Source organism: Lepisosteus oculatus, chromosome 2 (genome assembly GCF_040954835.1).
Source record: "Lepisosteus oculatus isolate fLepOcu1 chromosome 2, fLepOcu1.hap2, whole genome shotgun sequence".
Taxonomy (NCBI): Eukaryota; Metazoa; Chordata; class Actinopteri; order Semionotiformes; family Lepisosteidae; genus Lepisosteus; species Lepisosteus oculatus.
This window is the reverse complement of record NC_090697.1, coordinates 69,547,888-69,561,953: the sequence shown is the minus strand read 5'-3', so window position 1 is coordinate 69,561,953 and position 14,066 is coordinate 69,547,888. Positions and strand designations below refer to the sequence as shown.

Here is a 14,066-nt window from a genome sequence, read left to right as displayed (position 1 = left end):
GACCTGTTCACGAGGCCTGCTGCTGGTTACTCTCTGGCAACCTCAACTCTAGACTCTTAGAACAAAGGAAAGTTCTGGCACTCGGACACACTGGCCGTTCCGTGGTTGTCCAGGCTGAGTCTCAGGATGGTCAGGAGGCGCGCTGCGAGAATGTCCTGCCCTTGGGAGCCTTCTGCTCCTGGGCCGTCCTGCCCTGGAATTCTCCTTTGAATTCCCTTTAGAATCTTGTCTGAATCTTGTTGAATCTTGTCTGAATCACTCAGGCTCTCTGTGTTGCCTGTTTTTACCTGGAGGAACTTCAGCTCATTGATTGGCTGAAAGTTCCATGGGCATCAGAGTCCCACGTGGGTTACTCGGCCCTACCAGTCCCTGATTGGTTGATCAAGGTGAGATATGAGTCACTTAGTCCTGACACTTAGGAATGCAATCCAGATGTCCAACTCACACTCCCTAGACAGATAGGCACCAATAGATGACCATTGATCATGATAGCCAGGCTTAGCTAAGTGCATCCCCCTTTGGGAGCTGTCCTTGGACCTTAAATCACCTTGCATGAATGGTTTCTCTGTGGCTGCACCACAGAGATGAACAGAGAAATGAGGCCTAATTTGGGAAAGCTCAGAAACACTTAATTCTGCCTTATTATTAAGCCTCGCCGCTACATATCCCCCCTTTTTGAAGGTCACGAGGTCCTGAGGCGTTGTTGCCTTCAAAACAAAACAGAGTTAAGTGATGTCCCTTGCCATTAGAACATTAATCTTAAATGTCTACATTACTCCTCGAGAATTCATACCGGAACCAGCATTGGATACAAACAGGATGAATAACATCTGGAGTATGTATAAACACGGTAGGAGACATTATCTCAGTCTAGGAATTACACATCAGGAAGTTCACTGTCAATATCTGATACCTCTGTGGTAGATATTTGGGGAGAAGTCACTTTCTTTCTTTTGACATGCTACCTTTGACTCATTCATGCTACCCAGAGTACATCTTGATGTGAGAGTACATCATTCAGAGTACACTGTCAGTCATGATCCAGCTACCTGGCAGTAGTGTTACAATAACAACAGTTCCTGTTCCCAGCCCCCGATAAACCACAACACCTGTGTTGGGTATCTGCTAGGGTGGTTTGGAGGTTTGTTCCATTAAAGCAAACTAACTACCTGTACCTCTTCAGGGCTTACTGTTTCTTGGATTTCTATCCAATTGAATAGTGTGGCACCTGAAGGCATCTTAGACCTCAAGTTTGGTCTTATATTGTCTGGTTCCCGACCGTACAGTGTTAAGTTACCATGCTGTACTATGGCCTCCTCGGGAAAACTATTGGTTAGGTAGCTGCATTGTGGTAGCTGTATCATGCCCGTCACAAGTCATAGTGTCAGTTAAATGTGGTGTGCTGACCAGCCATTTACTTCCCACCTGCTCTTCATGGGGTTCATTAACCTCCCTCTGCTCGTTAGTAGCTTTACACCCTTCATTGGTGAATCATTTAGACACAGCCAATGGATAGCTTTGGTAGCCATACCCATCTCAAGGTTTGGAACCAAATTCAATCTTGGATTGCCTTCTGGGTGAGCTATGAGCGATGGGGTTAATGTCACATACTCCTCTACTGAGAAGAGTGGAATCAAGTGGGTTGGGATTTGTGCCGTGGTTAGACTGGCTACAGTGGCACTAAACTCCCTTAACAGGTCTTGTGTCAACATTCTGGCCTGTTGCACACAAGCATAAACCCACTGTATAACACCAACAATCATGTCCACTGGTTGGGGAATAAGATTTAACCCTGTTGCATAGGAAATTGCCTGTAGGGTTTTCCCTAAGCTTTCCAACTTTTGCTGCTGTCGATACAGTCTGTCACTACCCTCTGGCATCTCTGACCCCTGCCTTCTTGGGGCAGTCAGGGTGAGAGTGCCAGTAGCACACAAACCTACCAGAAATAGCAAATGCACAACAGTGGTGGCAGCAATCAGTCCTCCCAAAAGTCTTTTCTGCTGGCTGATCCCAGTCATCTCCTTCTGAGTGACTGTTGCCTTTCTAAGCTGGCGCAGCATGTACATGGTGTCTTTCTCAGTATGCCATGTGGCATCTTGGGCACCAACCTCCTGGAAATCTGGGGAGATCTGACGCAGCGGCTGATGCTGCTCCTCCTTTTCCAGGGCATCTGCTTTTTCGATTTGTTCATGCCTGTGCTCTAGGAACCCTGCAGGGGGCGGTGCAGCGGTGGAGCATGCCTGACCCTCGGCTGAGTGGTCATCTGGAGCACCTGAGTGATCTGGGATTGTTACCCCATTCTCACTGTTCAGTTCCACCCTGCACACTTCCTGATTGAGGAATCCCTCTATCGGCATGTTTACAATCGTTCGCTGGGGGTAGGTGTAGGACACCTGCTCGCTCCCCCCTTCCCTCGCTAGGGGTTCAGGGAGCTGCTCCAGCACTGGGATAGCTAGTTCACTGTCTTTGAACTTACTATCACTCACCAGGCCCATGTCAGTGCAGGCTGGGGTTCTGACACCCCTCTTTGCGATGTCCTGCACTGGCAGGCGGGTGGCTTGACCATCCAGCTCCAGTCTGGGTGAACCACTGTTGGTCAGACTCAGACTGACAGACTGAGCTGGTGGCTGTAAGAAAACCGTCTCGGCTTTCATTCCCTGTCCCTTCTGGGGGACTGGGTGTGTAGGCAACCCTGCCGTTGAGGCAGGAACAATCAGGTCAGTCTCACTCACTACCTGGTAGTCGTGAGAAATAATGTTACCTGACTGCACGTTCCCTGGGTCAAAGCAGAGGGAATCGGCATCTGGGATCAGGTGTGTCCACAGCGCAGTAGTCTCAGCGTCGAGCTGGACCTCCTGTCTAACCTGTGAATGTTGCACTAGGGGCACCTGGCGGTGGCCCTGTGACAGCTGCTCAAGCAGAACCTCACTAATAGAGGACCTCTCAGCGCTAAGGGTGAGGGCTACATCACCAACCTGCTCTCCTGCCATCTGGATCCCTTCCACCACTTCAGGGTGGTGGTCCTGACCCCTCTTGGGTGCCAGGGTGCACAGGGAAAGCTCCTTTTCATCGCCAGGTGGGGAGATCTGCTCCTCTTTAGGGACGTAAAAGGGGTGTGCTTTACCTTGTGGATCAGGCGGCTGCTTGGAGCACCGCTCCTGTGGCATGGAGGCTGTTGGGACCTCAGCCGGGACACGACTTCCCTGTATATCTGGGGAACAAGGAAATATTTGTATTTCTTGTCCAGAGGGAACAGAAGGAATCTCCGCATAGGCTTCTGTGTTCGGTGGGCACTGTGTGAGCACAGTCTGCCTCTTGGCCCCCCTTTCCTTCTGTACAGAAGGCTTAAGAGCCTTGACCTGTTTCCACACCTTGCCTTTCTGGTGATTCACCAAAGGTTCCTCTCTGAGTCGCATGCCCTTTCCTTTTTCTACCCGTTTGAGCTTGCCGTGTGACATCAAACACCTTTCAACTTCAGTGTCAATCAGTGTCTCACTGGGTAAGACATCTCCCATGGCAGCCTTGAGGTAAAAGCTTCTTGCTTTTCCTCTGCGTTTTACTGCCTGCTCTGTGACTTCAGGGGTGGAGTCAGCACTCACTTGGGAGTGGCTGACCTTATCCAGGCAGGAACCCTTCCGCTCAATCAGATAGACTGAGGGAGGGAGAGGGGGCGGGTCTCCGCCTCCTCCAGTGGAGAGTATCAGCTCATTCACGCTTCCGGCAGCCTTGGGGAACGGTTGTCCCTGTCCTAATAAAGCTTGTTCAAGCCTGGCCAGGCGGGCGGCTACTGAATCCTTTTGTTCAGTTTTATCTAGCCCTTTCCCTCCCCCGGTGTTCTCATGGCACTTAGGACGCTGGGTGCGGTCCTGTGTGAGTGCTTTGGAACGGGGCTTAGCCAGCTCAGGAGCCTGTGCTCCTTCGAGCAGGGGGGAATTAAGCCTGCTGGCTCTGACGGCGAACGCAGTCGCTTTAGCAACTTTTTGCTCAGAGCGACTTTGGACATCATACTCCCAGGCTTTCTGCACGAATCTCTTAATATCAGTCATTTTCATGGTCTGTGCATCTATATGCATTAAGATCATCTTTCTGACTGATGGGTGGAGATTCGCAATGAATAAACCCTTGAAATGTGTGTTCTCTTCGCAACCCTCATCATTTCGCCCTGCAAAATAAGTTCGTCTAAGTCTCTCGTAATATTCGCGAGGGGACTCTGCTCTCTCGTGCTTAATGTTAAGAGCGGCGGCTATCGCAGCAATCGGGTCAATAAACGCACTGTATTCTTCGATAAGTAATCGACATAGCTGCTCAAAGTCATTGCAGACTTCTTTCATCTGCCTAGCCATCCACTCATGTACAGCTCTGCTGGTAGTTTTTCTAACCAGAAACACTTTCTCCTGTTCTGTGGCGTTTGGCAGGTACTGCAGGTTATACCTGAGGTCCTGAATATAACTCTCGATATTATTCTCCGACACTGCCGGGTCAAATCTCTCTATGTCCTTCGCTAGCTCTCTCAGAGAATGGAGATTTATTTTCCTAGCTTCTCCGCTGACGGAGATATGGCAGAGATCGTGGTCAGACTTGTCGCTGCTAGAGAGAGTGCTTAATAGCGACTCGAATTCAGACCTTTTAGCAACCATCGTTAAACTTAAAGAGTATTACTTTTAAGTACGAAATCACAGTTTTACCACAGAAAACCACAAGATCAAGTATGCAATCAACCCGGTAGATCGCAAAAGATCACAAAACAATCAAGCACTGCTTAAAGAGCAAGGGGAACTTTTTTTCTTTCTGCTTTCAGCACACTGTATTGTCGTGTATGAAACCCGCGGCGTTTTATATTGAATTATTCCGCTTGGTTGACTCATTTCAGTCTTGCCACGTCCACCCAGGGACGCCAAATAAATGTAGAGAAAACCGGTTCAGGGACGCCAAATAATGTAAGAAAAGTGGCTCTCTGAAGGCACCAGTTCTGTAGGGTTTGGGCATTTACTGAGACAATTATTAATTGTAGCAGTAAATCACAAAGTTGATTCTTTTGATGGCTTTAGAATCCAACCATGCGACATAACTCAAACAACGCGCACACACAGGTACTAATACACGAGGATACATTTATTAATACATAGAATATGCATATAAACCTAACAGATCTTATCGAGAGGGTTATCAGAATACAAAAGATATATATTCAATCAGTTACAAAGAGTTACACATCAAGAGGAAATACGTTCAGTATATCATTCATTAAGACCGTTTCGTACAGTGAACTTGGTTACAACTTCTACATTAGATACTCAAACAAGTACATAACTCTTACGAATTAAATTGATATCAACTGGTTGGGATAACAATTGAATTCTCGAGCTGTAATGCATTGAAGTTGAATACTCATCCAATCTCTGGGGATTCAGATCTCCTGCGGGCACAAAGAAACAGTTGCAGGCTGTTGCTGTCCAATCCGCGCTCTCTGGCTCCGTGCCAGGCTGTGCTGTGAGGCTTGCGACGGTGCGCTGCTGATGCTCACTGTTGGCTTTAACTAGCAAAGTTTGTGCACAGGAGAAAAGATGACTGTGGGTCCCAGCAAGTCAGGAAGAGGACCAGTTCGTTATGATGAAGAGCTAGTTCTGAATAGTGATTCAGCTGTCCACAGTTCCGACCTGTTCACGAGGCCTGCTGCTGGTTACTCTCTGGCAACCTCAACTCTAGACTCTTAGAACAAAGGAAAGTTCTGGCACTCGGACACACTGGCCGTTCCGTGGTTGTCCGGGCTGAGTCTCAGGATGGTCAGGAGGCGCGCTGCGAGAATGTCCTGCCCTTGGGAGCCTTCTGCTCCTGGGCCGTCCTGCCCTGGAATTCTCCTTTGAATTCCCTTTAGAATCTTGTCTGAATCTTGTTGAATCTTGTCTGAATCACTCAGGCTCTCTGTGTTGCCTGTTTTTACCTGGAGGAACTTCAGCTCATTGATTGGCTGAAAGTTCCATGGGCATCAGAGTCCCACGTGGGTTACTCGGCCCTACCAGTCCCTGATTGGTTGATCAAGGTGAGATATGAGTCACTTAGTCCTGACACTTAGGAATGCAATCCAGATGTCCAACTCACACTCCCTAGACAGATAGGCACCAATGGATGACCATTGATCATGATAGCCAGGCTTAGCTAAGTGCATCCCCCTTTGGGAGCTGTCCTTGGACCTTAAATCACCTTGCATGAATGGTTTCTCTGTGGCTGCACCACAGAGATGAACAGAGAAATGAGGCCTAATTTGGGAAAGCTCAGAAACACTTAATTCTGCCTTATTATTAAGCCTCGCCGCTACATATCCCCCCTTTTTGAAGGTCACGAGGTCCTGAGGCGTTGTTGCCTTCAAAACAAAACAGAGTTAAGTGATGTCCCTTGCCATTAGAACATTAATCTTAAATGTCTACATTACTCCTCGAGAATTCATACCGGAACCAGCATTGGATACAAACAGGATGAATAACATCTGGAGTATGTATAAACACGGTAGGAGACATTATCTCAGTCTAGGAATTACACATCAGGAAGTTCACTGTCAATATCTGATACCTCTGTGGTAGATATTTGGGGAGAAGTCACTTTCTTTCTTTTGACATGCTACCTTTGATTCATTCATGCTACCCAGAGTACATCTTGATGTGAGAGTACATCATTCAGAGTACACTGTCAGTCATGATCCAGCTACCTGGCAGTAGTGTTACAATAACAACAGTTCCTGTTCCCAGCCCCCGATAAACCACAACACCTGTGTTGGGTATCTGCTAGGGTGGTTTGGAGGTTTGTTCCATTAAAGCAAACTAACTACCTGTACCTCTTCAGGGCTTACTGTTTCTTGGATTTCTATCCAATTGAATAGTGTGGCACCTGAAGGCATCTTAGACCTCAAGTTTGGTCTTATATTGTCTGGTTCCCGACCGTACAGTGTTAAGTTACCATGCTGTACTATGGCCTCCTCGGGAAAACTATTGGTTAGGTAGCTGCATTGTGGTAGCTGTATCATGCCCGTCACAAGTCATAGTGTCAGTTAAATGTGGTGTGCTGACCAGCCATTTACTTCCCACCTGCTCTTCATGGGGTTCATTAACCTCCCTCTGCTCGTTAGTAGCTTTACACCCTTCATTGGTGAATCATTTAGACACAGCCAATGGATAGCTTTGGTAGCCATACCCATCTCAAGGTTTGGAACCAAATTCAATCTTGGATTGCCTTCTGGGTGAGCTATGAGCGATGGGGTTAATGTCACATACTCCTCTACTGAGAAGAGTGGAATCAAGTGGGTTGGGATTTGTGCCGTGGTTAGACTGGCTACAGTGGCACTAAACTCCCTTAACAGGTCTTGTGTCAACATTCTGGCCTGTTGCACACAAGCATAAACCCACTGTATAACACCAACAATCATGTCCACTGGTTGGGGAATAAGATTTAACCCTGTTGCATAGGAAATTGCCTGTAGGGTTTTCCCTAAGCTTTCCAACTTTTGCTGCTGTCGATACAGTCTGTCACTACCCTCTGGCATCTCTGACCCCTGCCTTCTTGGGGCAGTCAGGGTGAGAGTGCCAGTAGCACACAAACCTACCAGAAATAGCAAATGCACAACAGTGGTGGCAGCAATCAGTCCTCCCAAAAGTCTTTTCTGCTGGCTGATCCCAGTCATCTCCTTCTGAGTGACTGTTGCCTTTCTAAGCTGGCGCAGCATGTACATGGTGTCTTTCTCAGTATGCCATGTGGCATCTTGGGCACCAACCTCCTGGAAATCTGGGGAGATCTGACGCAGCGGCTGATGCTGCTCCTCCTTTTCCAGGGCATCTGCTTTTTCGATTTGTTCATGCCTGTGCTCTAGGAACCCTGCAGGGGGCGGTGCAGCGGTGGAGCATGCCTGACCCTCGGCTGAGTGGTCATCTGGAGCACCTGAGTGATCTGGGATTGTTACCCCATTCTCACTGTTCAGTTCCACCCTGCACACTTCCTGATTGAGGAATCCCTCTATCGGCATGTTTACAATCGTTCGCTGGGGGTAGGTGTAGGACACCTGCTCGCTCCCCCCTTCCCTCGCTAGGGGTTCAGGGAGCTGCTCCAGCACTGGGATAGCTAGTTCACTGTCTTTGAACTTACTATCACTCACCAGGCCCATGTCAGTGCAGGCTGGGGTTCTGACACCCCTCTTTGCGATGTCCTGCACTGGCAGGCGGGTGGCTTGACCATCCAGCTCCAGTCTGGGTGAACCACTGTTGGTCAGACTCAGACTGACAGACTGAGCTGGTGGCTGTAAGAAAACCGTCTCGGCTTTCATTCCCTGTCCCTTCTGGGGGACTGGGTGTGTAGGCAACCCTGCCGTTGAGGCAGGAACAATCAGGTCAGTCTCACTCACTACCTGGTAGTCGTGAGAAATAATGTTACCTGACTGCACGTTCCCTGGGTCAAAGCAGAGGGAATCGGCATCTGGGATCAGGTGTGTCCACAGCGCAGTAGTCTCAGCGTCGAGCTGGACCTCCTGTCTAACCTGTGAATGTTGCACTAGGGGCACCTGGCGGTGGCCCTGTGACAGCTGCTCAAGCAGATCCTCACTAATAGAGGACCTCTCAGCGCTAAGGGTGAGGGCTACATCACCAACCTGCTCTCCTGCCATCTGGATCCCTTCCACCACTTCAGGGTGGTGGTCCTGACCCCTCTTGGGTGCCAGGGTGCACAGGGAAAGCTCCTTTTCATCGCCAGGTGGGGAGATCTGCTCCTCTTTAGGGACGTAAAAGGGGTGTGCTTTACCTGGTGGATCAGGCGGCTGCTTGGAGCACCGCTCCTGTGGCATGGAGGCTGTTGGGACCTCAGCCGGGACACGACTTCCCTGTATATCTGGGGAACAAGGAAATATTTGTATTTCTTGTCCAGAGGGAACAGAAGGAATCTCCGCATAGGCTTCTGTGTTCGGTGGGCACTGTGTGAGCACAGTCTGCCTCTTGGCCCCCCTTTCCTTCTGTACAGAAGGCTTAAGAGCCTTGACCTGTTTCCACACCTTGCCTTTCTGGTGATTCACCAAAGGTTCCTCTCTGAGTCGCATGCCCTTTCCTTTTTCTACCCGTTTGAGCTTGCCGTGTGACATCAAACACCTTTCAACCTCAGTGTCAATCAGTGTCTCACTGGGTAAGACATCTCCCATGGCAGCCTTGAGGTAAAAGCTTCTTGCTTTTCCTCTGCGTTTTACTGCCTGCTCTGTGACTTCAGGGGTGGAGTCAGCACTCACTTGGGAGTGGCTGACCTTATCCAGGCAGGAACCCTTCCGCTCAATCAGATAGACTGAGGGAGGGAGAGGGGGCGGGTCTCCGCCTCCTCCAGTGGAGAGTATCAGCTCATTCACGCTTCCGGCAGCCTTGGGGAACGGTTGTCCCTGTCCTAATAAAGCTTGTTCAAGCCTGGCCAGGCGGGCGGCTACTGAATCCTTTTGTTCAGTTTTATCTAGCCCTTTCCCTCCCCCGGTGTTCTCATGGCACTTAGGACGCTGGGTGCGGTCCTGTGTGAGTGCTTTGGAACGGGGCTTAGCCAGCTCAGGAGCCTGTGCTCCTTCGAGCAGGGGGGAATTAAGCCTGCTGGCTCTGACGGCGAACGCAGTCGCTTTAGCAACTTTTTGCTCAGAGCGACTTTGGACATCATACTCCCAGGCTTTCTGCACGAATCTCTTAATATCAGTCATTTTCATGGTCTGTGCATCTATATGCATTAAGATCATCTTTCTGACTGATGGGTGGAGATTCGCAATGAATAAACCCTTGAAATGTGTGTTCTCTTCGCAACCCTCATCATTTCGCCCTGCAAAATAAGTTCGTCTAAGTCTCTCGTAATATTCGCGAGGGGACTCTGCTCTCTCGTGCTTAATGTTAAGAGCGGCGGCTATCGCAGCAATCGGGTCAATAAACGCACTGTATTCTTCGATAAGTAATCGACATAGCTGCTCAAAGTCATTGCAGACTTCTTTCATCTGCCTAGCCATCCACTCATGTACAGCTCTGCTGGTAGTTTTTCTAACCAGAAACACTTTCTCCTGTTCTGTGGCGTTTGGCAGGTACTGCAGGTTATACCTGAGGTCCTGAATATAACTCTCGATATTATTCTCCGACACTGCCGGGTCAAATCTCTCTATGTCCTTCGCTAGCTCTCTCAGAGAATGGAGATTTATTTTCCTAGCTTCTCCGCTGACGGAGATATGGCAGAGATCGTGGTCAGACTTGTCGCTGCTAGAGAGAGTGCTTAATAGCGACTCGAATTCAGACCTTTTAGCAACCATCGTTAAACTTAAAGAGTATTACTTTTAAGTACGAAATCACAGTTTTACCACAGAAAACCACAAGATCAAGTATGCAATCAACCCGGTAGATCGCAAAAGATCACAAAACAATCAAGCACTGCTTAAAGAGCAAGGGGAACTTTTTTTCTTTCTGCTTTCAGCACACTGTATTGTCGTGTATGAAACCCGCGGCGTTTTATATTGAATTATTCCGCTTGGTTGACTCATTTCAGTCTTGCCACGTCCACCCAGGGACGCCAAATAAATGTAGAGAAAACCGGTTCAGGGACGCCAAATAATGTAAGAAAAGTGGCTCTCTGAAGGCACCAGTTCTGTAGGGTTTGGGCATTTACTGAGACAATTATTAATTGTAGCAGTAAATCACAAAGTTGATTCTTTTGATGGCTTTAGAATCCAACCATGCGACATAACTCAAACAACGCGCACACACAGGTACTAATACACGAGGATACATTTATTAATACATAGAATATGCATATAAACCTAACAGATCTTATCGAGAGGGTTATCAGAATACAAAAGATATATATTCAATCAGTTACAAAGAGTTACACATCAAGAGGAAATACGTTCAGTATATCATTCATTAAGACCGTTTCGTAAAGTGAACTTGGTTACAACTTCTACATTAGATACTCAAACAAGTACATAACTCTTACGAATTAAATTGATATCAACTGGTTGGGATAACAATTGAATTCTCGAGCTGTAATGCATTGAAGTTGAATACTCATCCAATCTCTGGGGATTCAGATCTCCTGCGGGCACAAAGAAACAGTTGCAGGCTGTTGCTGTCCAATCCGCGCTCTCTGGCTCCGTGCCAGGCTGTGCTGTGAGGCTTGCGACGGTGCGCTGCTGATGCTCACTGTTGGCTTTAACTAGCAAAGTTTGTGCACAGGAGAAAAGATGACTGTGGGTCCCAGCAAGTCAGGAAGAGGACCAGTTCGTTATGATGAAGAGCTAGTTCTGAATAGTGATTCAGCTGTCCACAGTTCCGACCTGTTCACGAGGCCTGCTGCTGGTTACTCTCTGGCAACCTCAACTCTAGACTCTTAGAACAAAGGAAAGTTCTGGCACTCGGACACACTGGCCGTTCCGTGGTTGTCCGGGCTGAGTCTCAGGATGGTCAGGAGGCGCGCTGCGAGAATGTCCTGCCCTTGGGAGCCTTCTGCTCCTGGGCCGTCCTGCCCTGGAATTCTCCTTTGAATTCCCTTTAGAATCTTGTCTGAATCTTGTTGAATCTTGTCTGAATCACTCAGGCTCTCTGTGTTGCCTGTTTTTACCTGGAGGAACTTCAGCTCATTGATTGGCTGAAAGTTCCATGGGCATCAGAGTCCCACGTGGGTTACTCGGCCCTACCAGTCCCTGATTGGTTGATCAAGGTGAGATATGAGTCACTTAGTCCTGACACTTAGGAATGCAATCCAGATGTCCAACTCACACTCCCTAGACAGATAGGCACCAATGGATGACCATTGATCATGATAGCCAGGCTTAGCTAAGTGCATCCCCCTTTGGGAGCTGTCCTTGGACCTTAAATCACCTTGCATGAATGGTTTCTCTGTGGCTGCACCACAGAGATGAACAGAGAAATGAGGCCTAATTTGGGAAAGCTCAGAAACACTTAATTCTGCCTTATTATTAAGCCTCGCCGCTACACCCTTTAGTTCTATAGGTTTCTGTTTGTCAATGAGGACACCAGGTGGAGGAAATACTGGACTGTCGAAACTGCCTTCCTATGGTTTCGCCCATAATCCAGAAACATACTTGTAGGTTAATGGACCTCTGGGAAAATTGGATCTATTGGATTGTGTCTGGTGTCCCATCCAGTGCGTATCCTGCTTTGCAGCCTTGCTTGCTGGGATAGGCTCCTCCACATGCTGAACTGGGTAAAGAGATTAGAAAATGGCAGCTCTGGGACTGAGCAGTAAAGGTTTTTCAGGTTCCGAAGTGCTTGGCTGGTCTCAAACAGACATTTTGCTTTTAATGCTTACAAGTCATTTCACTTCTTCCCCAAGACTACTGAAAGATTCTCTAAAATGCATGTTCTCACTACCTTGATTTTCAAATCAGAACAGTACAGAACAGCTGTAGAGCTCTACAGTACAGCTCATGGCATGGTAGTCGTTGGTATGGTGGAGTGTAAGAGAACAATTGTATAATATAGAAAAACAAAGGTGTAAGCATATGTCTTTGTTTGGAAATATAAATGGTAAATGAAATCACAGTGGGGTAAAGGGAGGAAAAAAAGACTTTAGGAGTCTTGTTTTGTTTTTTTGGGGTAGGGGGGTAGTTACTACAAGTGTTATAATGAGAGTGGGATTGAGAGGTGTTGCATATTTAAATCTGAAAAATTTAAAAATACAGGAATAAGCTCCTAAAAGTAATCTAAATCATTGTTGCAAAGGAACAAGTAATAGGTTTATTCCATGCTGAAAAAAAGAAGAAAGAAAATGCAACGTTTCGGCCATGGAGCCTTCTTCAGGTGTGAGGGGTAAATCATTGTTCTGTTCCTTTGCAGCTCCTTACTCCAACTTTGCTTGAAAATGCATTGCAGAGCTATGGCTGATTCCCACTGTAAAGATTTTGAATAACCACCTCTTCCTTAATCCCCAGCTCACCAGGAAACCAGGCAAGTATGTGCCCTCGGCAGGATGCCAGTTTACCGCAAGGCACAGGGACATACAGGGGGAAAACTGGGAATGCAGTTCACCTGGACATCGTGTTTTGGAGGAAGACGGAAAACTGGCATGGCCACAGGAGACCATGCATACTCCATACAGAAGGTACTCTGGACTCGAGCTGTGGCACAGCACCACTAACTACCACCCTGTCAGTCAAATGCAAGATGATTTTCGTTCTTCAGATATCTGTAACAAACCAATAAAAAAACAACAAATGCTAACTTGGGTTTTAAGCTCCTATGCTAACATTATATAAGTTTATAGTACACTATTTAAAATAGGTTTATTGTCAAGATCAATATAATAATATTATGTGAAAGTCGTGCTCTGACTTTATGCATAGTGAGTCTCTATTTTGAATGATTCACAAACAGTATTGCTTCTGCTGCTGCTTGTCATTTCTATTGTGGTGGCTCCCGGCTTGCAAATGGCAAAAGATCTCTTACTCAAACTGTTCATCGCTTGCAGCCTCTGCAATGGGGCAGGTTTAGGGTGTGCAGGAGTACAGCTTGTTTACATACAAATTGGCAGGACATCTGACGGGGTGCTCTACACCTGGCATTCGCACACAAAGAGCATACGTGTTTGGTGGCTGTTAGGGTGGAGGCAAATTTGTGATATGGGTCAAGTTTACAAAAACATAGATTACACATTACTGGTCCATCTTAACTATGACCCTTATGACCATGTGCTCCAGGAAACTCGGGTCAGAGCGAAGAGGCCCGCACTGTGGACCAAAGAAAGGTCGGCTAGGAGTTTTTTTTTTGTAAATTGTAAATTACTGTTCTATTATTATTGTAGATTGTTAAAAATGAGGTGGAAAAATAAATATTATTTCCAACTGGATCCAAGTTCTCTCTTTGGTTTGTATTTGCTAATTACAAAGACAAATTAGGTTGTTTTTATTTTTACTTCTGCTTCATTCAGGATGTATGGCTAAAAATGATAGTGTTGAATACAAACATGTTTTCCTCAGAATTGCGTGTGAGGCAGCTTCCCGGCAAAACTGGAGGCTCTGAAGTAATACATTTATTCCTTGCTTTTATTTCTGAAATTTAGCCAACAAACAA

The 14,066-nt window shown here is 47.2% G+C and overlaps 1 protein-coding gene across 1 annotated transcript in view; it reads left to right on the top strand.

Annotated features, from left to right (window-relative positions):
• ckap2l (cytoskeleton associated protein 2-like) overlaps window positions 1-13,842 on the top strand; it is a 28,895-nt gene extending 15,053 nt beyond the window's left edge. Inside the window, exon 10 of the mRNA XM_015340531.2 lies at window positions 12,929-13,842. The gene's annotated coding sequence lies outside the window, so the exon portion shown is untranslated. The remainder of the gene's footprint in view (window positions 1-12,928) is intronic.
• Window positions 13,843-14,066: the final 224 nt, after the last annotated feature.